The sequence below is a fragment of the Calliopsis andreniformis genome, unplaced genomic scaffold (assembly GCF_051401765.1).
Source record: "Calliopsis andreniformis isolate RMS-2024a unplaced genomic scaffold, iyCalAndr_principal scaffold0026, whole genome shotgun sequence".
In the NCBI taxonomy this organism is placed as follows: domain Eukaryota; kingdom Metazoa; phylum Arthropoda; class Insecta; order Hymenoptera; family Andrenidae; genus Calliopsis; species Calliopsis andreniformis.
The window spans coordinates 9,454,700-9,480,669 of record NW_027480435.1 but is presented as its reverse complement, the minus strand read 5'-3'; positions in this window follow the sequence as shown (position 1 = coordinate 9,480,669).

Genomic DNA, 25,970 nt, shown 5'->3' with positions numbered 1-25,970 from the left:
AAGTGACCATAACTTTCACACTGGTTGCTATTATTCGTTTTATACGATGGAAAAACTGTTATATTTATTTTGTATTTTATGCTTCGGGCGTTGACTTCTACGGCCCTAACTGTTGATATGGTGGAGCAACGCCCTAGAGTGAAGCTTAGGTTGCCCGGAACGTAGAAATAACCATAACTTTCACACTGGTTCCTATTATTCGATATAAACGATGGAAAGTCAGTTATACTTATATTGTATTTTATGCTTCTGGCGTTCACTTCTTAGGCCCTAACTATTCGATCTGGTGGAACAACGCCCTAGAGCGAAGCCTAGGTTGCCCGGGAAGTAGAAATGACCATAACTTTCACACTGGTAGCAATTATTCGTTTTATACATGGAAGAACTGTTCTATTTATTTTGTATTTTATGCTTCGGGCGTTGACTTCTATGGCCCTACCTATTCGATCTGGTGGAGCAACACCCTACAGTGAAACCTAGTTTGTGCGGAACGTAGATATGACCATAACCTTCCCACAGATTTTAATTATTCCTTTTATACGATTGAAAGGCTGTTGTATTTATTTTGTAGTTTATGCTTCTGGCGTTGAATTCCAAGGCCCTAACACTTCGACCTGGTGGAGCAACGCCACAGAGTTAGGCCTAGGATGACCGGAACGTCGAAATGGTCATTACTTTCGCACTGGTTGCAATTAGTCATGCTATACGATGGAAAATCTGTTGCGTATTTATTGTATTTTATGCTTCTGGCGTTGACTTCTAAGGCCGTAGCTTTTAGCTGTGGTGTAGGAACGCCCTAGAGTGACGCCTAGGTTGCCCGGCACGTAGAAATGACCATTACTTTCACAATGTTTGCAATTATTCATTTTATACGATGGTAAACTGTTGTACTTATATTGCATTTTATTCTTCTGGCGTTGACTTCTTAGGCCCTAACTATTCGATCTGGTGGAACAACGCCGTAGAGTGAAGCCTAGGTTACCAGGAACGTAGAAATGACCATTACTTTCACACTGTTTGCAAATATACATTATATACGATGGAAGGGCGGTTGTACTTATATTGTATTTTATGCTTCTGGCGTTGACTTCTTAGGCCCTAACTATTTAAGCTGGTGGAGCACCGCCCTAGAGTGAAGCCTAGGTTGCCCGGAACGTAGAACATACCATTACCTTCACACTGGTTGCAATTATTCCTGTTATACGATGGAAAAACTGTTGCATCTTTATTGTATTTTATGCTTCTGGCGTTGACTTCTTATGCCCTAACTATTCCATCTGGTGGAACAACGCCCTAGGGTGAAGCCTCGGTTGCCCGGAACGTAGAAATGACCATAAGTTTCATACTGGCTGCAATTATTCGTTTTATACGATGGAAAAACTGTTGTATTTATATTGTATTTTATGCTTCTGGCGTTGACTTCTAAGGCACTAGCCATTCGATCTGGTGGAGCAACGCCCTAGAGTGAAGCCTAGGTTGCCCGGAACGTAGAATTGGCCATCACATTCAAACTGGTTGCAATTAATCCTGCTATACGATGGAAAAACTGTTGTATTTTTATTGCCTTTTATGCTTCGGGCGTTGACTTCTAAGGCCCTAACTATTCAATCTGTTGGAGCAACGCCCTAGGGTGAAGCCCAGGTTGCCCGTGAAGTAGAAATGACGTTAACTTTCATACTGGTTGCAATTATTCGTTTTATACGATGGAAAAACTGTTCTATTTATTTTGTATTTAATGCTTCGGGCGTTGGCTTCTAGGGCCCTAACTGGTTGATCTGGTGGAGCAACGCCCTAGAGTGAAGCCTAGGTTGCCCGGAACGTAGAAGTGACCATAACTTTCAGACTGGTTGCTATTATTCGTTTTATACGATGGAAAAACTGTTATATTTATTTTGTATTTTATGCTTCGGGCGTTGACTTCTACGGCCCTAACTGTTGATATGGTGGAGCAACGCCCTAGAGTGAAGCTTAGGTTGCCCGGAACGTAGAAATAACCATAACTTTCACACTGGTTCCTATTATTCGATATAAACGATGGAAAGTCAGTTATACTTATATTGTATTTTATGCTTCTGGCGTTCACTTCTTAGGCCCTAACTATTCGATCTGGTGGAACAACGCCCTAGAGCGAAGCCTAGGTTGCCCGGGAAGTAGAAATGACCATAACTTTCACACTGGTAGCAATTATTCGTTTTATACATGGAAGAACTGTTCTATTTGTTTTGTATTTTATGCTTCGGGCGTTGACTTCTATGGCCCTACCTATTCGATCTGGTGGAGCAACACCCTACAGTGAAACCTAGTTTGTGCGGAACGTAGATATGACCATAACCTTCACACAGATTTTAATTATTCCTTTTATACGATTGAAAGGCTGTTGTATTTATTTTGTAGTTTATGCTTCTGGCGTTGAATTCCAAGGCCCTAACACTTCGACCTGGTGGAGCAACGCCACAGAGTTAGGCCTAGGATGCCCGGAACGTCGAAATGGTCATTACTTTCGCACTGGTTGCAATTAGTCATGCTATACGATGGAAAATCTGTTGCGTATTTATTGTATTTTATGCTTCTGGCGTTGACTTCTAAGGCCGTAGCTTTTAGCTGTGGTGTAGGAACGCCCTAGAGTGACGCCTAGGTTGCCCGGCTCGTAGAAATGACCATTACTTTCACAATGTTTGCAATTATTCATTTTATACGATGGTAAACTGTTGTACTTATATTGCATTTTATTCTTCTGGCGTTGACTTCTTAGGCCCTAACTATTCGATCTGGTGGAACAACGCCGTAGAGTGAAGCCTAGGTTACCAGGAGCGTAGAAATGACCATAACGTTCACACTGGTAGCAATTATTCGTTTTACACATGGAAAAACTGTACTATTTTTTTGTATTTTATGCTTCCGGCGTTGACTTCTAAGGCCCTAGCTATTCGATCTGGTGGAGCAACGCCCTAGAGTGAAACCTAGGTTACCCGCAACGTAGAAATGACCAGTACTTTCACACTGTTTGCAGTTATTCCTGTTGTACGATGGAAAAGCTGTTGCATCTTTATTGTATTTTATGCTTCGGGCGTTGACTTCTAAGGCCCTAACTATTCGATGTGGTGGAGCAATGCCCTAGAGTGAAGCCTAGGTTACCCGGAACATAGAGAGGACCAGTACTTTCACACTGGTTGCAGTTATTCGTTTTATACAGTGGAACAACTGTTCTATTTATTTCGCATTTTATGCTTCGAGCGTTGACATCTAAGGCACTAACCATTCGATCTAGTGGAGCAAGTCCCTAGAGTGAAGCCTAAGTTGCTCGGAACGTAGAAATGACCATAACTTTCACACTGGTTGCCATTATTCGTTTTCTACGATGGAAAAGCTGTTGCATTGATATCGTATTTTATGCTTCTGGCGTTGACTTCTTAGGCCCTAACTATTCCATCTGGTGGAACAACGCCCAAGAGTGATGCCTAGGGTGCCCGGAACGTAGAAATGACCATTACCTTCACGCTTGCTGCAATTATTCCTGTTATACGATGGAAAAACTGTTGCATCTTTATTGTATTTTATGCTTCTGGCGTTGACTTCTTAGGCCCTAAGTATTCCATCTGGTGGAACAACGCCCTAGGGTGAAGCCTCGGTTGCCCGGAACGTAGAAATGACCATAACTTTCACACTGGTAGCAATTATTCGTTTTATACGATGGAAAAGCTGTAGTATTTATATCGTATTTTATGCTTCTGGCGTTGAATTCTAAGTCCCTAGCTATTCCATCTGGTGGAGCAACGCCCTAGAGTGAAACCTGGATTACCCGGAACGTAGAAATTACCTGTACTTTCACACTGTTTGCAGTTATCCCTGTTATACGATGGAACAACTGTTGCATCCTTATTGTATTTTATGCTTCTGGCGTTGACTTCTTCGTCCCTAACTATTCGATCTGGTGGAGCATCGACCTGGACTGAAGCCTAGGTTGCCCGGAACGTAGAAATGACCAGTACTTTCACACTGGTTGCAGTTATACCTGTTATACGATGGAAAAACTGTTGCACCTTTATTGTATTTTATGCTTCTGGCGTTGACATCTAAGGCCCTAGCTGTTTGATCTGGTGGAGCAACGCCCTAGAGTGAAGCCTAGGTTGCCCGGAATGTAGAAATGACCATAACTTTCACACTGGTTGCTATTATTCGTTTTATACGATGGAAAAACTGTTATATTTATATTGTATTTTATGCTTCTGGCCTTGACTTCTTAGGACCTAACTATTCGATCTGGTGGAGCAATGCCTCAGAGTTAAGTCTAGGATGCCCGAAACGCCGAAATAATCATTACTTTCACGCTTGTTGCAATTATTCCTGTTATACCATGAAAAGACTGTTGTATTTTTAATGTATTTTGTGCCTCAGGCGTAGGCTTCTAAGGCCGTAGCTATTCGATATGGTGGAGCACCGCCCTAGAGTGAAGCCTAGGTTGCTCGGAACGTAGAAATGACCACTTCTTTCACACTGTTTGCAATTATTCATTTAATATGATGGAAAAGCTGTTGTATTTATATCGTATTTTATGCTTCGGGCGTTGACTTCTTAGGCCCTAACATTTCGATCTGGTGGAGCAACGCCCTACAGTGAATCCTATGTTGCCCGGAACGTAGATATGACCATAACCTTCACACAGGTTGCAATTATTCGTTTTATACGGTGTAAAGGCTGTTGTGTTTATTTTGTATTTTATTCTTCTGGTGTTGACTTCTTAGGCCCTAGCTATTCGATCTGGTGGAACAACGCCGTAGAGTGAAGCCTAGGTTGCCCGGAACGTAGAAATGACCATTACTTTCACACTGTTTGCAATTATTCCTTTTATACTATGGAAAAGCTGTTGTATTTATATCGTATTTTATGCTTCTGGCGTTGACTTCTAAGGACCTAACTATTCGATCTGCTGGAGCAACGCTCTAGAGTGACGCCTAGCTTGCTCGGAATGTAGAAATGAACATAACTTTCACACTGGTTGCAATTATTCGTTTTATACGATGGGAAAACTGTTGCATCTTTATCGTATTTTATGCTTCTGGCGTTGACTTCTTAGGCCGTAACTATTCGATCTGGTGGAGCAACGCCCTGGAGAGGAACCTAGGTAGACCGGAACGTAGAAATGACCACTACTATCACACTGGTTGCAAATTATACCTGCTATACGATGGAAAAAGTGTTGTATATTTATTGCATTTTATGCTTCGGGCATTGACTTCTAAGGCCCTAACTATTCAATCTGTTGGAGCAACGCCCTTGGGTGAAGCCTAGGTTGCCCGGAACGCAGAAATGACCATAACTTTCACACTGGTTGGAATTATTCGTTTTATACGATGGAAAAACTGTTGTATTTATATTGTATTTTATGCTTCTGGCGTTCACTTCTCAGGCCCTAACTATTCGATCTGGTGGAACAACGCCCTAGAGTGAAGCCTAGGTTGCTCGAAATGTAGAAATGGCCATAACTTTCACACTGGTTGCGATTATTCATTCTATACGATGGAAAAACTGTTATATTTATATTGTATTTTATGCTTCTGGCGTTGACTTCTTAGGCCCTAATTATTCGATCTGTTAGAACAACGCCCCAGAGTGAAGCCTAGGTTGCCCGGAACGTAGTAATGACCATCACTTTCACACTGGTTGCAATAATTCCTGTTATACGATGGAAAAACTCTTGTATATTTATTATATTTTATGCTTGGGCGTTGACTTCTATGGCCCTACCTATTCGATCTGGTAGAGCAACACCCTACAGTGAAGCCTAGGTTGCACGGACCGAAGATATGACCATAACCTTCACACAGGTTGCAATTATTCATTTTATACGATGGAAAAGCTGTAGTATTTATATCGTATTTTATGCTTCTGGCGTTGAATTCTAAGTCCCTAGCTATTCCATCTGGTGGAGCAACGCCCTAGAGTGAAACCTGGATTACCCGGAACGTAGAAATGACCTGTACTTTCACACTGTTTGCAGTTATCCCTGTTATACGATGGAACAACTGTTGCATCTTTATTGTATTTTATGCTTCTGGCGTTGACCTCTTAGTCCCTAACTATTCGATCTGGTGGAGCATCGTCCTGGAGTGAAGCCTAGGTTGCCCGGAACGTAGAAATGACCATAAGTTTCATACTGGCTGCAATTATTCGTTTTATACGATGGAAAAACTGTTGTATTTATATTGTATTTTATGCTTCTGGCGTTGACTTCTAAGGCACTAGCCATTCGATCTGGTGGAGCAACGCCCTAGAGTGAAGCCTAGGTTGCCCGGAACGTAGAATTGGCAATCACATTCAAACTGGTTGCAATTAATCCTGCTATACGATGGAAAAACTGTTGTACTTTTATTGCCTTTTATGCTTCGGGCGTTGACTTCTAAGGCCCTAACTATTCAATCTGTTGGAGCAACGCCCTTGGGTGAAGCCTAGGTTGCCCGGAACGCAGAAATGACCATAACTTTCACACTGGTTGCAATTATTCGTTTTATACGATGGAAAAACTGTTGTATTTATATTGTATTTTATGCTTCTGGCGTTCACTTCTCAGGCCCTAACTATTCGATCTGGTGGAACAACGCCCTAGAGTGAAGCCTAGGTTGCTCGAAATGTATAAATGGCCATAACTTTCACACTGGTTGCGATTATTCATTCTATACGATGGAAAAACTGTTATATTTATATTGTATTTTATGCTTCTGGCGTTGACTTCTTAGGCCCTAATTATTCGATCTGTTAGAACAACGCCCCAGAGTGAAGCCTAGGTTGCCCGGAACGTAGTAATGACCATCACTTTCACACTGGTTGCAATAATTCCTGTTATACGATGGAAAAACTCTTGTATATTTATTATATTTTATGCTTGGGCGTTGACTTCTATGGCCCTACCTATTCGATCTGGTAGAGCAACACCCTACAGTGAAGCCTAGGTTGCACGGACCGAAGATATGACCATAACCTTCACACAGGTTGCAATTATTCATTTTATACGATGGAAAAGCTGTAGTATTTATATCGTATTTTATGCTTCTGGCGTTGAATTCTAAGTCCCTAGCTATTCCATCTGGTGGAGCAACGCCCTAGAGTGAAACCTGGATTACCCGGAACGTAGAAATGACCTGTACTTTCACACTGTTTGCAGTTATCCCTGTTATACGATGGAACAACTGTTGCATCTTTATTGTATTTTATGCTTCTGGCGTTGACCTCTTAGTCCCTAACTATTCGATCTGGTGGAGCATCGTCCTGGAGTGAAGCCTAGGTTGCCCGGAACGTAGAAATGACCATAAGTTTCATACTGGCTGCAATTATTCGTTTTATACGATGGAAAAACTGTTGTATTTATATTGTATTTTATGCTTCTGGCGTTGACTTCTAAGGCACTAGCCATTCGATCTGGTGGAGCAACGCCCTAGAGTGAAGCCTAGGTTGCCCGGAACGTAGAATTGGCAATCACATTCAAACTGGTTGCAATTAATCCTGCTATACGATGGAAAAACTGTTGTATTTTTATTGCCTTTTATGCTTCGGGCGTTGACTTCTAAGGCCCTAACTATTCAATCTGTTGGAGCAACGCCCTAGGGTGAAGCCCAGGTTGCCCGTGAAGTAGAAATGACGTTAACTTTCATACTGGTTGCAATTATTCGTTTTATACGATGGAAAAACTGTTCTATTTATTTTGTATTTAATGCTTCGGGCGTTGGCTTCTAGGGCCCTAACTGGTTGATCTGGTGGAGCAACGCCCTAGAGTGAAGCCTAGGTTGCCCGGAACGTAGAAGTGACCATAACTTTCAGACTGGTTGCTATTATTCGTTTTATACGATGGAAAAACTGTTATATTTATTTTGTATTTTATGCTTCGGGCGTTGACTTCGAAGGCCCTAACTGTTCGATGTGGTGGAGCAACGCCCTAGAGTGAAGCTTAGGTTGCCCGGAAAGTAGAAATGACCATAACTTTCACACTGGTTCCTATTATTCGATATAAACGATGGAAAATCAGTTATATTTATATTGTATTTTATGCTTCTGGCGTTGACTTCTTAGGCCCTAACTATTCGATCTGGTGGAGCAACGCCCTAGATTGAAGCCTAGGTTGCCCGGAACGTAGAAATGACCATAACTTTCACACTGGTTGCTATTATTCGTTTTATACGATGAAAAAACTGTTATATTTATATTGTATTTTATGCTTCTGGCGTTGACTTCTTAGGCCCTAGCTATTCGATTTGGTGGAACAACGCCCTAGAGTGAAGCCTAGGATGCCTGGAACGTAGAAATGACCATCACTTTCAAACTGGTTGCAATTATTCCTGTTATATGATGGAAAAATTATTGTATTTTTATTTCATTTTATGCTTCGGGCAATGACTTCTAAGGCCCTAACTATTCAATCTGTTGGTGCAACGCCCTAGGGTGAAGCCCAGGTTGCCCGGAAAGTAGAAATGACCATAACTTTTACACTGGTAGCAATTATTCGTTTTATACAATGGAAATACTGTTCTATTTATTTTGCATTTTATGCTTCTGGCGTTCACTTCTTAGGCCCTAACTTTTCGATCTGGTGGAACAACGCCCTAGGGTGAAACCTAGGTTACCCGGAACGTAGAAATGACCAGTACTTTCATACTGTTTGCAGTTATTCCTGTTATACGATGGAAAAACTTTTGCATCTTTATTGTATTTTATGCTTCTGGCGTTGACTTCTAAGGCCCTAGCTATTCGATTTGGTGGAGCAACGCCCTAGAGTGGAATCTAGGTTGCCCGGAACGTAGAAATGACCATTACTTTCACACTGTTTTCAATTATTCCTTTTATACTATGGAAAAGCTGTTGTATTTATATCGTATTTTATGCTTCTGGCGTTGACTTCTAAGGACCTAACTATTCGATCTGCTGGAGCAACGCCCTAGAGTGACGCCTAGGTTGCTCGGAATGTAGAAATGAACATAACTTTCACACTGGCAGCAATTATTCGTTTTATACAATAGAAAAACTGTTCTATTTATTTTGTATTTTATGCTTCTGGCGTTCACTTCTTAGGCCCTAACTTTTCGATCTGGTTGAACAACGCCCTAGGGCGAAACCTAGGTTGCCCGGAACGTAGAAATGACCATAACTTTTACACTGGTAGCAATTATTCGTTTTATACAATGGAAAAACTGTTCTATTTATTTTGCATTTTATGCTTCGGGCGTTGAGTTCTAAGGCCCTAACTGATTGATCTGGAGGAGCAACGCCCTAGTGTGAAGCCTAGATTGCCCTGAACATTGAAATGACCATAACTTTCACTCTAGTTGCTAATATTCGTTTTATACGATGGAAAAACTGTTGTATTTATACTGTATTTTATGCTTCTGGCGTTGTCTTCTAAGGCACTAACCATTCGATCTGGTGGAGCAACGCCCTAGAGTGAAGCCTAGTTTGCCCGGAACGTAGAATTGGCCATCACTTTCAAACTGGTTGCAATTAATCCTGTTATACGATGGAAAAACTGTTGTATTTTTATTGCCTTTTATGCTTCGGGCGTTGACTTCTAAGGCCCTATCTATTCAATCTGTTGGAGCAACGCCCTAGGGTGAAGCCTAGGTTGCCCGGGAAGTAGAAGTGACGTTAACATTCATACTGGTTGCAATTATTCGTTTTATACGATGGAAAAACTGTTCTATTTATTTTGTATTTAATGCTTCGGGCGTTGGCTTCTAAGACCCTAACTGTTTGATCTGGTGGAGCAACGCCCTAGAGTGAAGCCTGGGTTGCCCGGAACGTAGAAATGACCATAACTTTCACACTGGTAGCAATTATTCGTTTTATACATGGAAGAACTGTTCTATTTATTTTGTATTTTATGCTTCGGGCGTTGACTTCTATGGCCCTACCTATTCGATCTGGTGGAGCAACACCCTACAGTGAAACCTAGTTTGTGCGGAACGTAGATATGACCATAACCTTCACACAGATTTTAATTATTCCTTTTATACGATTGAAAGGCTGTTGTATTTATTTTGTAGTTTATGCTTCTGGCGTTGAATTCCAAGGCCCTAACACTTCGACCTGGTGGAGCAACGCCACAGAGTTAGGCCTAGGATGCCCGGAACGTCGAAATGGTCATTACTTTCGCACTGGTTGCAATTAGTCATGCTATACGATGGAAAATCTGTTGCGTATTTATTGTATTTTATGCTTCTGGCGTTGACTTCTAAGGCCGTAGCTTTTAGCTGTGGTGTAGGAACGCCCTAGAGTGACGCCTAGGTTGCCCGGCACGTAGAAATGACCATTACTTTCACAATGTTTGCAATTATTCATTTTATACGATGGTAAACTGTTGTACTTATATTGCATTTTATTCTTCTGGCGTTGACTTCTTAGGCCCTAACTATTCGATCTGGTGGAACAACGCCCTAGAGTGAAGCCTAGGTTACCAGGAACGTAGAAATGACCATTACTTTCACACTGTTTGCAAATATACATTATATACGATGGAAGGGCGGTTGTACTTATATTGTATTTTATGCTTCTGGCGTTGACTTCTTAGGCCCTAACTATTTAAGCTGGTGGAGCACCGCCCTAGAGTGAAGCCTAGGTTGCCCGGAACGTAGAACATACCATTACCTTCACACTGGTTGCAATTATTCCTGTTATACGATGGAAAAACTGTTGCATCTTTATTGTATTTTATGCTTCTGGCGTTGACTTCTTATGCCCTAACTATTCCATCTGGTGGAACAACGCCCTAGGGTGAAGCCTCGGTTGCCCGGAACGTAGAAATGACCATAACTTTCACACTGGTAGCAATTATTCGTTTTATACGATGGAAAAGCTGTAGTATTTATATCGTATTTTATGCTTCTGGCGTTGAATTCTAAGTCCCTAGCTATTCCATCTGGTGGAGCAACGCCCTAGAGTGAAACCTGGATTACCCGGAACGTAGAAATGACCTGTACTTTCACACTGTTTGCAGTTATCCCTGTTATACTATGGAACAACTGTTGCATCTTTATTGTATTTTATGCTTCTGGCGTTGACTTCTTAGGCCCTAGCTATTCGATTTGGTGGAACAACGCCCTAGAGTGAAGCCTAGGATGCCTGGAACGTAGAAATGACCATCACTTTCAAACTGGTTGCAATTATTCCTGTTATATGATGGAAAAATTATTGTATTTTTATTTCATTTTATGCTTCGGGCAATGACTTCTAAGGCCCTAACTATTCAATCTGTTGGTGCAACGCCCTAGGGTGAAGCCCAGGTTGCCCGGAAAGTAGAAATGACCATAACGTTCATACTGGTTGCAATTATTCGTTTTATATGATGGATAAACTGTTGTATTTATATTGTATTTTATGCTTCTGGCGTTCACTTCTTAGGCCCTAACTATTCGATCTGGTGGAACAACGCCCTAGGGTGAAACCTAGGTTACCCGGAACGTAGAAATGACCAGTACTTTCATACTGTTTGCAGTTATTCCTGTTATACGATGGAAAAACTTTTGCATCTTTATTGTATTTTATGCTTCTGGCGTTGACTTCTAAGGCCCTAGCTATTCGATTTGGTGGAGCAACGCCCTAGAGTGGAATCTAGGTTGCCCGGAACGTAGAAATGACCATTACTTTCACACTGTTTGCAATTACTCCTTTTATACTATGGAAAAGCTGTTGTATTTATATCGTATTTTATGCTTCTGGCGTTGACTTCTAAGGACCTAACTCTTCGATCTGCTGGAGCAACGCCCTAGAGTGACGCCTAGGTTGCTCGGAATGTAGAAATGAACTTAACTTTCACACTGGCAGCAATTATTCGTTTTATACAATAGAAAAACTGTTCTATTTATTTTGTATTTTATGCTTCTGGCGTTCACTTCTTAGGCCCTAACTTTTCGATCTGGTGGAACAACGCCCTAGGGCGAAACCTAGGTTGCCCGGAACGTAGAAATGACCATAACTTTTACACTGGTAGCAATTATTCGTTTTATACAATGGAAAAACTGTTCTATTTATTTTGCATTTTATGCTTCGGGCGTTGAGTTCTAAGGCCCTAACTGATTGATCTGGAGGAGCAACGCCCTAGTGTGAAGCCTAGATTGCCCTGAACATTGAAATGACCATAACTTTCACTCTAGTTGCTAATATTCGTTTTATACGATGGAAAAACTGTTGTATTTATACTGTATTTTATGCTTCTGGCGTTGTCTTCTAAGGCACTAACCATTCGATCTGGTGGAGCAACGCCCTAGAGTGAAGCCTAGTTTGCCCGGAACGTAGAATTGGCCATCACTTTCAAACTGGTTGCAATTAATCCTGTTATACGATGGAAAAACTGTTGTATTTTTATTGCCTTTTATGCTTCGGGCGTTGACTTCTAAGGCCCTATCTATTCAATCTGTTGGAGCAACGCCCTAGGGTGAAGCCTAGGTTGCCCGGGAAGTAGAAGTGACGTTAACATTCATACTGGTTGCAATTATTCGTTTTATACGATGGAAAAACTGTTCTATTTATTTTGTATTTAATGCTTCGGGCGTTGGCTTCTAAGACCCTAACTGTTTGATCTGGTGGAGCAACGCCCTAGAGTGAAGCCTAGGTTGCCCGGAACGTAGAAGTGACCATAACTTTCACACTGGTTGCTATTATTCGTTTTATACGATGGAAAAACTGTTATATTTATTTTGTATTTTATGCTTCGGGCGTTGACTTCTACGGCCCTAACTGTTGATATGGTGGAGCAACGCCCTAGAGTGAAGCTTAGGTTGCCCGGAACGTAGAAGTAACCATAACTTTCACACTGGTTCCTATTATTCGATATAAACGATGGAAAGTCAGTTATACTTATATTGTATTTTATGCTTCTGGCGTTCACTTCTTAGGCCCTAACTATTCGATCTGGTGGAACAACGCCCTAGAGCGAAGCCTAGGTTGCCCGGGAAGTAGAAATGACGTTAACTTTCATACTGGTTGCAATTATTCGTTTTACACGATGGAAAAACTGTTCTATTTATTTTGTTTTTAATGCTTCGGGCGTTGGCTTCTAAGACCCTAACTGTTTGATCTGGTGGAGCAACGCCCTAGAGTGAAGCCTAGGTTGCCCGGAACGTAGAAATGACCATAACTTTCACACTGGTAGCAATTATTCGTTTTATACATGGAAGAACTGTTCTATTTATCTTGTATTTTATGCTTCGGGCGTTGACTTCTATGGCCCTACCTATTCGATCTGGTGGAGCAACACCCTACAGTGAAACCTAGTGTGTGCGGAACGTAGATATGACCATAACCTTCACACAGATTTTAATTATTCGTTTTATACGATTGAAAGGCTGTTGTATTTATTTTGTAGTTTATGCTTCTGGCGTTGAATTCCAAGGCCCTAACACTTCGACCTGGTGGAGCAACGCCACAGAGTTAGGCCTAGGATGCCCGGAACGTCGAAATGGTCATTACTTTCGCACTGGTTGCAATTAGTCATGCTATACGATGGAAAATCTGTTGCATATTTATTGTATTTTATGCTTCTGGCGTTGACTTCTATGGCCCTACCTATTCGATCTGTTGCAGCAACACCCTACAGTTAAGCCTAGGTTGCCCGGAACGTAGAAATAAACATAACTTTCACACTGGCAGCAATTATTCGCTTTATACAATGGAAAAACTGTTCTATTTATTTTGTATTTTATGCTTCTGGCGTTGACTTCTTAGGCCCTAGCTATTCGATCTGGTGGAGCAACACCCTACAGTGAAACCTAGTGTGTGCGGAACGTAGATATGACCATAACCTTCACACAGATTTTAATTATTCGTTTTATACGATTGAAAGGCTGTTGTATTTATTTTGTAGTTTATGCTTCTGGCGTTGAATTCCAAGGCCCTAACACTTCGACCTGGTGGAGCAACGCCACAGAGTTAGGCCTAGGATGCCCGGAACGTCGAAATGGTCATTACTTTCGCACTGGTTGCAATTAGTCATGCTATACGATGGAAAATCTGTTGCATATTTATTGTATTTTATGCTTCTGGCGTTGACTTCTAAGGCCGTAGCTTTTAGCTGTGGTGTAGCAACGCCCTAGAGTGACGCCTAGGTTGCCCCGCACGTAGAAATGACCATTACTTTCACAATGTTTGCAATTACTCATTTTATACGATGGTAAACTGTTGTACTTATATTGCATTTTATTCTTCTGGCGTTGACTTCTTAGGCCCTAACTATTCGATCTGGTGGAACAACGCCCTAGAGTGAAGCCTAGGTTACCAGGAACGTAGAAATGACCATTACTTTCACACTGTTTGCAAATATACATTATATACGATGGAAGGGCGGTTGTAATTATATTGTATTTTATGCTTCTGGCGTTGACTTCTTAGGCCCTAACTATTTAAGCTGGTGGAGCACCGCCCTAGAGTGAAGTCTAGGTTGCCCGGAACGTAGAACATACCATTACCTTCACACTGGTTGCAATTATTCCTGTTATACGATGGAAAAACTGTTGCATCTTTATTGTATTTTATGCTTCTGGCGTTGACTTCTTAGGCCCTAACTATTCCATCTGGTGGAACAACGCCCTAGGGTGAAGCCTAGGTTGCTCGGAATGTAGAAATGACCATAACTTTTACACTGGTAGCAATTATTCGTTTTATACAATGGAAAAACTGTTCTATTTATTTTGCATTTTATGCTTCGGGCGTTGAGTTCTAAGGCCCTAACTTTTCGATCTGGTGGAACAACGCCCTAGGGTGAAACCTAGGTTACCCGGAACGTAGAAATGACCAGTACTTTCATACTGTTTGCAGTTATTCCTGTTATACGATGGAAAAACTTTTGCATCTTTATTGTATTTTATGCTTCTGGCGTTGACTTCTAAGGCCCTAGCTATTCGATTTGGTGGAGCAACGCCCTAGAGTGGAATCTAGGTTGCCCGGAACGTAGAAATGACCATTACTTTCACACTGTTTGCAATTATTCCTTTTATACTATGGAAAAGCTGTTGTATTTATATCGTATTTTATGCTTCTGGCGTTGACTTCTAAGGACCTAACTATTCGATCTGCTGGAGCAACTCCCTAGAGTGACGCCTAGGTTGCTCGGAATGTAGAAATGAACATAAATTTCACACTGGCAGCAATTATTCGTTTTATACAATAGAAAAACTGTTCTGTTTATTTTGTATTTTATGCTTCTGGCGTTCACTTCTTAGGCCCTAACTTTTCGATCTGGTGGAACAACGCCCTAGGGTGAAACCTAGGTTGCCCGGAACGTAGAAATGACCATAACTTTTACACTGGTAGCAATTATTCGTTTTATACAATGGAAAAACTGTTCTATTTATTTTGCATTTTATGCTTCGGGCGTTGACTTCTAAGGCCCTAACTGATTGATCTGGAGGAGCAACGCCCTAGTGTGAAGCCTAGATTGCCCGGAACATTGAAATGACCATAACTTTCACTCTAGTTGCTAATATTCGTTTTATACGATGGAAAACTGCTATATTTATATTGTATTTTATTCTTATGGCGTTGAATTCTAAGTCCCTAGCTATTCAATCTGGTGGAGCAACGCCCTAAAGTGAAACCTAGGTTACCCGGAACGTAGAAATGACCAGTACTTTCACACTGTTTGCAGTTATTCCTGTTATACGATGGAAAAACTGTTGCATCTTTATTGTATATTTTGCTTCTGGCGTTGACTTCTAAGGCCCTAACTATTCGATCAGATGAAGCAACGCCCTAGAGTGAAGCCTAGGTTGCTCGAAATGTAGAAATGACCAGTACTTTCATACTGTTTGCAATTATTCATTTTATACGATGGAAAAGCTGTTGTATTTATATTGCATTTTATTCTTCTGGCGTTGACTTTTAAGGCCGTAGCTATTAGATGTGGTGGAGCAACGCTCTAGAGTGTCGCATAGGTTGCCCGGAACGTAGAAATGACCATTACTTTCACAATGATTGCAAATATTCATTTTATGCGATGGAAAAACTGTTGTATTTATATTGTATTTTATTCTTCTGTCGTTGAATTCTAAGTCCCTAGCTTTTCGATCTCGTGGAGCAACGCCCTAGAGTGAAACCTAGGTTACCCGGAACGTAGAAATGACCAGTACTTTCACACTGTTTGCCATTATTCGTTTTATACGATGGAAAAGCTGTTATATATATATTGCATTTAATGCTTCTGGCATTGAATTCTAAGTCCCTACCTATTCGATCTGGTGGAGCAACGCCCTAGAGTGAAGCCTAGGTTGCCCGGAACGTGGTTATGGCCATATCTTTCACAATCGTTGCAATTATTCCTGTTATACGATGGTAAAACTGTTGTATTTTTATTGTATTGTATGCTTCAGGCGATGACTTCTAAGGCCCTAACTATTCGATCTGGTGTAGCAACGCACTAGGGTGAAGCCTAGGTTGCCCGGAACGAGGAAATGACCATAACTTTCACACTGTTTGCCATTATTCGTTTTATACGATGGAAAAGCTGTTGTATTTATATCGTATTTTATGCTTCTGGCGTTGACATCTTAGGCCCCAGCTATTCCATCTGGTGGAACAACGCCCTATGGTGAAGCCTAGGTTGCCCGGAACGTAGAAATGATCATAACTTTCACACTGGAAACAATTATTCATTTTATACATGGAACAGCTGTTCTATTTATTTTGTATTTTCTGCTTCGGGCGTTGACTTCTAAGGCCCCAACTATTCGATCGGGTGGAGCAACGGCCTAGAGTGAAGCCTAGGTTGCCCGGAACGTAGAAATGACCAGTACTTTCACACTGTTTGCAGTTATTCCTGTTATACGATGGAAAAACTGTTGCATCTTTATTGTATATTTTGCTTCTGGCGTTGACTTCTAAGGCCCTAACTATTCGATCAGATGAAGCAACGCCCTAGAGTGAAGCCTAGGTTGCTCGAAATGTAGAAATGACCAGTACTTTCATACTGTTTGCAATTATTCATTTTATACGATGGAAAAGCTGTTGTATTTATATTGCATTTTATTCTTCTGGCGTTGACTTTTAAGGCCGTAGCTATTAGATGTGGTGGAGCAACGCTCTAGAGTGTCGCATAGGTTGCCCGGAACGTAGAAATGACCATTACCTTCACAATGATTGCAAATATTCATTTTATGCGATGGAAAAACTGTTGTACTTATATTGTATTTTATTCTTCTGTCGTTGAATTCTAAGTCCCTAGCTTTTCGATCTCGTGGAGCAACGCCCTAGAGTGAAACCTAGGTTACCCGGAACGTAGAAATGACCAGTACTTTCACACTGGTTGCAGTTATACCTGTTATACGATGGAAAAACTGTTGCACCTTTATTGTATTTTATGCTTCTGGCGTTGACATCTAAGGCCCTAGCTGTTTGATCTGGTGGAGCAACGCCCTAGAGTGAAGCCTAGGTTGCCCGGAATGTAGAAATGACCATAACTTTCACACTGGTTGCTATTATTCGTTTTATACGATGGAAAAACTGTTATATTTATATTGTATTTTATGCTTCTGGCCTTGACTTCTTAGGACCTAACTATTCGATCTGGTGGAGCAATGCCTCAGAGTTAAGTCTAGGATGCCCGAAACGCCGAAATAATCATTACTTTCACGCTTGTTGCAATTATTCCTGTTATACCATGAAAAGACTGTTGTATTTTTATTGTATTTTGTGCCTCAGGCGTAGGCTTCTAAGGCCGTAGCTATTCGATATGGTGGAGCACCGCCCTAGAGTGAAGCCTAGGTTGCTCGGAACGTAGAAATGACCACTTCTTTCACACTGTTTGCAATTATTCATTTAATATGATGGAAAAGCTGTTGTATTTATATCGTATTTTATGCTTCGGGCGTTGACTTCTTAGGCCCTAACATTTCGATCTGGTGGAGCAACGCCCTACAGTGAAGCCTATGTTGCCCGGAACGTAGATATGACCATAACCTTCACACAGGTTGCAATTATTCGTTTTATACGGTGTAAAGGCTGTTGTGTTTATTTTGTATTTTATTCTTCTGGTGTTGACTTCTTAGGCCCTAGCTATTCGATCTGGTTGAACAACGCCGTAGAGTGAAGCCTAGGTTGCCCGGAACGTAGAAATGACCATTACTTTCACACTGTTTGCAATTATTCCTTTTATACTATGGAAAAGCTGTTGTATTTATATCGTATTTTATGCTTCTGGCGTTGACTTCTAAGGACCTAACTATTCGATCTGCTGGAGCAACGCCCTAGAGTGACGCCTAGCTTGCTCGGAATGTAGAAATGAACATAACTTTCACACTGGTTGCAATTATTCGTTTTATACGATGGGAAAACTGTTGCATCTTTATCGTATTTTATGCTTCTGGCGTTGACTTCTTAGGCCGTAACTATTCGATCTGGTGGAGCAACGCCCTGGAGAGGAACCTAGGTAGACCGGAACGTAGAAATGACCACTACTATCACACTGGTTGCAAATTATACCTGCTATACGATGGAAAAAGTGTTGTATATTTATTGCATTTTATGCTTCGGGCATTGACTTCTAAGGCCCTAACTATTCAATCTGTTGGAGCAACGCCCTTGGGTGAAGCCTAGGTTGCCCGGAACGCAGAAATGACCATAACTTTCACACTGGTTGCAATTATTCGTTTTATACGATGGAAAAACTGTTGTATTTATATTGTATTTTATGCTTCTGGCGTTCACTTCTCAGGCCCTAACTATTCGATCTGGTGGAACAACGCCCTAGAGTGAAGCCTAGGTTGCTCGAAATGTAGAAATGGCCATAACTTTCACACTGGTTGCGATTACTCATTCTATACGATGGAAAAACTGTTATATTTATATTGTATTTTATGCTTCTGGCGTTGACTTCTTAGGCCCTAATTATTCGATCTGTTAGAACAACGCCCCAGAGTGAAGCCTAGGTTGCCCGGAACGTAGTAATGACCATCACTTTCACACTGGTTGCAATAATTCCTGTTATACGATGGAAAAACTCTTGTATATTTATTATATTTTATGCTTGGGCGTTGACTTCTATGGCCCTACCTATTCGATCTGGTAGAGCAACACCCTACAGTGAAGCCTAGGTTGCACGGACCGAAGATATGACCATAACCTTCACACAGGTTGCAATTATTCATTTTATACGATGGAAAAGCTGTAGTATTTATATCGTATTTTATGCTTCTGGCGTTGAATTCTAAGTCCCTAGCTATTCCATCTGGTGGAGCAACGCCCTAGAGTGAAACCTGGATTACCCGGAACGTAGAAATGACCTGTACTTTCACACTGTTTGCAGTTATCCCTGTTATACGATGGAACAACTGTTGCATCTTTATTGTATTTTATGCTTCTGGCGTTGACCTCTTAGTCCCTAACTATTCGATCTGGTGGAGCATCGTCCTGGAGTGAAGCCTAGGTTGCCCGGAACGTAGAAATGACCATAAGTTTCATACTGGCTGCAATTATTCGTTTTATACGATGGAAAAACTGTTGTATTTATATTGTATTTTATGCTTCTGGCGTTGACTTCTAAGGCACAAGCCATTCGATCTGGTGGAGCAACGCCCTAGAGTGAAGCCTAGGTTGCCCGGAACGTAGAAATGACCATAACTTTTACACTGGTAGCAATTATTCGTTTTATACAATGGAAAAACTGTTCTATTTATTTTGCATTTTATGCTTCGGGCGTTGAGTTCTAAGGCCCTAACTGATTGATCTGGAGGAGCAACGCCCTAGTGTGAAGCCTAGATTGCCCTGAACATTGAAATGACCATAACTTTCACTCTAGTTGCTAATATTCGTTTTATACGATGGAAAAACTGTTATATTTATATTGTATTTTATTCTTATGGCGTTGAATTCTAAGTCCCTAGCTATTCAATCTGGTGGAGCAACGCCCTAGAGTGAAACCTAGGTTACCCGGAACGTAGACATGACCAGTACTTGCATACTGTTTGCAATTATTCATTTTATGCGATGGAAAAGCTGTTGTATTTATATTGCCTTTTATGCTTCGGGCGTTGAGTTCTAAGGCCCTAACTTTTCGATCTGGTGGAACAACGCCCTGGGGCGAAACCTAGGTTGCCCGAAACGTAGAAATGACCATAACTTTTACACTGGTAACAATTATTCGTTTTATACAATGGAAAAACTGTTCTATTTATTTTGCATTTTATGCTTCGGGCGTTGAGTTCTAAGGCCCTAACTGATTGATCTGGAGGAGCGACGCCCTAGTGTGAAGCCTAGATTGCCCGGAACATTGAAATGACCATAACTTTCACTCTAGTTGCTAATATTCGTTTTATACGATGGAAAAACTGTTATATTTATATTGTATTTTATTCTTATGGCGTTGAATTCTAAGTCCCTAGCTATTCAATCTGGTGGAGCAACGCCCTAGAGTGAAACCTAGGTTACCCGGAACGTAGACATGACCAGTACTTGCATACTGTTTGCAATTATTCATTTTATGCGATGGAAAAGCTGTTGTATTTATATTGCATTTTATCTTCTGGCGTTGACTTTTAAGGCCGTAGCTATTAGATGTGGTGGAGCAACGCTCTAGAGTGTCGCATAGGTTGCCCGGAACGTAGAAATGACCATAACTTACACACTGGTTCCTATTATTCGTTTTATACAATGGAAAAACTGTTATATTTATATTGTATTTTATGCTTCTGGCGTTGACTTCATAGGCCCTAACTATTCGATCTGGTGGAGCAATGCCTCAGAGTTAAGTCTAGGATGCCCGAAACGCCGAAATGATCATTACTTTCACGCTTGTTGCAATTATTCCTGTTATACCATGAAAAGACTGTTGTATTTTTATTGTATTTTGTGCTTCAGGCGTAGGCTTCTATGGCCGTAGCTATTCGATATGGTGGAGCACCGCCCTAGAGTGAAGCCTAGGTTGCTCGGAACGTAGAAATGACCACTTCTTTCACACTGTTTGCAATTATTCATTTAATATGATGGAAAAGCTGTTGTATTTATATCATATTTTATGCTTCGGGGGTGACTTCTTAGGCCCTAACATTTCGATCTGGTGGAGCAACGCCCTACAGTGAAGCCTATGTTGCCCGGAACGTAGATATGACCATAACTTCCACACTGGTTGCAATTATTCATTTAATATGATGAAAAAGCTGTTGTATTTATATCGTGTTTTATGCTTCGTGCGTTGGCTTCTTAGGCCCTAACATTTCGATCTGGTGAAGCAACGCCCTACTGTGAAGCCTAGGTTGCCCGGAACGTGGATATGACCATAACCTTCACACAGGTTGCAATTACTCGTTTTATACGGTGTAAAGGCTGTTGTGTTTATTTTGTATTTTATTCTTCTGGTGTTGACTTCTTAGGCCGTAACTATTCGATCTCGTGGTACAACGCCGTAGAGTGAAGCCTAGGTTGCCCGGAACGTAGAAATGACCATTACTATAACACTGGTTGCAAATTATTCCTGCTATACGATGGAAAAACTGTTGCATTTTTATTGCATTTTATGCTTCGGGCATTGACTTCTAAGGCCCTAACTATTCGATCTGGTGGAGCAACGCCCTAGAGTGAAGCCTAGGTTGCTCGGAATGTAGAAATGACCATAACTTTCACACTGGTTGCAATTATTCGTTTCATACGATGGAAAAACTGTTGCATCTTTGTCGTATTTTATGCTTCTGACGTTGACTTCTTAGGCCGTAACTATTCGATCTGGTGGAGCAACGCCCTGGAGTGAAACCTAGGTTGCCCGGAACGCAGAAATGACCACTACTATCACACTGGTTGCAAATTATTCCTGCTATACGATGGAAAAACTGTTGTATTTTTAGTGCATTTTATGCTTCGGGCATTGACTTCTAAGGACCTTACTATTCAATCTGTAGGAGCAACGTCCTAGGGTGAAGCCTAGGTTGCGCGGAACGTAGAACATACCATTACCTTCACACTGGTTGCAATTATTCCTGTTATACGATGGAAAAACTGTTGCATCTTTATTGTATATTATGCTTCTGGCGTTGACTTCTTAGGCCCTAACTATTCCATCTGGTGGAACAACGCCCTAGAGTGAAACCTGGGTTGCCCGGAACGTTGAACTGACCACTACTATCACACTGGTTGCAAATTATTCCTGCTATACGATGGAAAGCTGTTGTATTTTTATTGCATTTTATGATTCTGGCGTACACTTCTTAGGCCCTAACTATTCGATCTGCTGGAGCAACTCCCTAGAGTGACGCCTAGGTTGCTCGGAATGTAGAAATGAACATAACTTTCACACTGGCAGCAATTATTCGTTTTATACAATAGAAAAACTGTTCTATTTATTTTGTATTTTATGCTTCTGGCGTTCACTTCTTAGGCCCTAACATTTCGATCTGGTGGAACAACGCCCTAGGGTGAAACCTAGGTTGCCCGGAACGTAGAAATGACCATAGCTTTTACACTGGTAGCAATTATTCGTTTTATACAATGGAAAAACTGTTCTATTTATTTTGCATTTTATGCTTCGGGCGTTGACTTCTAAGGCCCGAACTGATTGATCTGGAGGAGCAACGCCCTAGTGTGAAGCCTAGATTGCCCGGAACATTGAAATGACCATAACTTTCACTCTAGTTGGTAATATTCGTTTTATACGATGGAAAACTGTTATATTTATATTGTATTTTATTCTTATGGCGTTGAATTCTAAGTCCCTAGCTATTCAATCTGGTGGAGCAACGCCCTAGAGTGAAACCTAGGTTACCCGGAACGTAGAAATGACCAGTACTTGCATACTGTTTGCAATTATTCATTTTATGCGATGGAAAAGCTGTTGTATTTATATTGCATTTTATTCTTCTGGCGTTGACTTTTAAGGCCGTAGCTATTAGATGTGGTGGAGCAACGCTCTAGTGTGTCGCATAGGTTGCCCGGAATGTAGAAATGACCATAACTTACACACTGGTTGCTATTATTCGTTTTATACAATGGAAAAACTGTTATATTTATATTGTATTTTATGCTTCTGGCGTTGACTTCATAGGCCATAACTATTCGATCTGGTGGTGCAACGCACTAGAGTGAAGCCTAGGTTGTCTGGAACGGAGAAATAACCATAACTTTCACACTGGTTGCTATTATTCGTTTTATTCGATGGAAAAACTCTTGTATATTTATTGCATTTTATGCTTCTGGCGTTGAGTTCTAAGGCCCTAACTATACGATCTGGTGGAGCATCGCCCTAGAGTGAAGCCTAGGTTGCCCGGAACGTAGAAATGATCACCACTTTCACACTGGTTGCAATTATTCCTGTTATACGATGGAAAAACTCTTGTATATTTATTGTATTTTATGCTCCGGGCGTTGACTTCTATGGCCCTACCTATTCGATCTGTTGCAGCAACACCCTACAGTTAAGCCTAGGTTGCCCGGAACGTAGAAATAAACATAACTTTCACACTGGCAGCAATTATTCGCTTTATACAATGGAAAAACTGTTATATTTATATTGTATTTTATGCTTCTGGCGTTGACTTCATAGGCCATAACTATTCGATCTGGTGGTGCAACGCCCTAGAGTGAAGCCTAGGTTGCCCGGAACGTAGAAATGATCACCACTTTCACACTGGTTGCAATTATTCCTGTTATACGATGGAAAAACTTTTGCATCTTTATTGTATTTTATGCTTCGGGCGTTGACTTCTAAGGCCCTAGCTATTCGATTTGGTGGAGCAACGCCCTAGAGTGGAATCTAGGTTGCCCGGAACGTAGAAATGACCAGTACTTGCATACTGTTTGCAATTATTCATTTTATGCGATGGAAAAGCTGTTGTATTTATATTGCATTTTATTCTTCTGGCAAAGACTTATAAGGCCGTAGCTATTAGATGTGGTGGAGCAACGCTCTAGTGTGTCGCATAGGTTGCCCGGAATGTAGAAATGACCATAACTTACACACTGGTTGTTATTATTCGTTTTATACAATGGAAAAACTGTTATATTTATATTGTATTTTATGCTTCTGGCGTTGACTTCATAGGCCATAACTATTCGATCTGGTGGTGCAACGCCCTAGAGTGAAGCCTAGGTTGCCCGGAACGTAGAAATGATCACCACTTTCACACTGGTTGCAATTATTCCTGTTATACGATGGAAAAACTTTTGCATCTTTATTGTATTTTATGCTTCGGGCGTTGACTTCTAAGGCCCTAGCTATTCGATTTGGTGGAGCAACGCCCTAGAGTGGAATCTAGGTTGCCCGGAACGTAGAAATGACCAGTACTTGCATACTGTTTGCAATTATTCATTTTATGCGATGGAAAAGCTGTTGTATTTATATTGCATTTTATTCTTCTGGCAAAGACTTATAAGGCCGTAGCTATTAGATGTGGTGGAGCAACGCTCTAGTGTGTCGCATAGGTTGCCCGGAATGTAGAAATGACCATAACTTACACACTGGTTGTTATTATTCGTTTTATACAATGGAAAAACTGTTATATTTATATTGTATTTTATGCTTCTGGCGTTGACTTCATAGGCCATAACTATTCGATCTGGTGGTGCAACGCACTAGAGTGAAGCCTAGGTTGCCTGGAACGGAGAAATAACCATAACTTTCACACTGGTTGCTATTATTCGTTTTATTCGATGGAAAACCTGTTATATTTATATTGTATTTTAAGCTTCTGGCGTTGGCTTCTAGGGCCCTAACTGGTTGATCTGGTGGAGCAACGCCCTAGAGTGAAGCCCAGGTTGCCTGGAACGGAGAAATAACCATAACTTTCACACTGGTTGCTATTATTCGTTTTATTCGATGGAAAACCTGTTATATTTATATTGTATTTTAAGCTTCTGGCGTTGACTTCTTAGGCCCTAACTATGCGATCTGGTTGAGCAACGCACTAGAGTGAAGCCTAGGTTGCCCGGAACGTAGAAATGACCACCACATTCACACTGGTTGCAATTATTCCTGTTATACGATGGAAAAACTCTTGTATATTTATTGCATTTTATGCTTCTGGCGTTGAGTTCTAAGGCCCTAACTATACGATCTGGTGGAGCAACGCCCTAGAGTGAAGCCTAGGTTGCCCGGAACGTAGAAATGATCATCACTTTCACACTGGTTGCAATTATTCCTGTTATACGATGGAAAAACTCTTGTATATTTATTGTATTTTATGCTCCGGGCGTTGACTTCTATGGCCCTACCTATTCGATCTGTTGGAGCAACACCCTACAGTTAAGCCTAGGTTGCCCGGAACGTAGAAATAAACATAACTTTCACACTGGCAGCAATTATTCGCTTTATACAATGGAAAAACTGTTCTATTTATTTTGTATTTTATGCTTCGGCCGTGGACTTCTAAGGCCCTAACTACTCGATCTGGTGGAGCAACGCCCTAGAGTGAAGCATAGGTTGCCCGGAACGTAGAAATGACCTTTACTTTCGCACTGGTTGCAATTATTCCTGTTATACGATGGAAAAGCTGTTGTATTTATATTGTATTTTATGCTTCTGTCGTTGACTTCTAAGGCCGTAGCTATTAGTTGTGGTGGAGCAACGCCCTAGAGTGACGCCTAGGTTGCCGGAACTTAGAAATGACCATTACTTTCACAATGTTTGCAATTATTCATTTTATACGATGGAAATAATGTTATACTTATATTGTATTTTATGCTTCTGGCGTTGACTTGTTAGGCCCTCACTATTCGATCTGGTGGAACAACGCCCTAGAGTGAAGCCTAGGTTGCCCGGAACGTAGGACATACCATTACATTCGCACTGGCTGCAATTACTCCTGTTATACGATGGAAAGACTGTTGTACTTTTATTGTATTTTATGCTTCTGGCGTTTAATTCTAAGTCCCTAGCTATTCGATCTGGTGGAACAACACCCTACAGTGAAGCCTAGGTTGCCAGGATCGTATATATGACCATAACCTACACACAGGTTGCAATTATTCGTTTTATACGATGGTAGACTTTTCCATTTATTTTGTAGTTCATGTTTCTGGCGCTG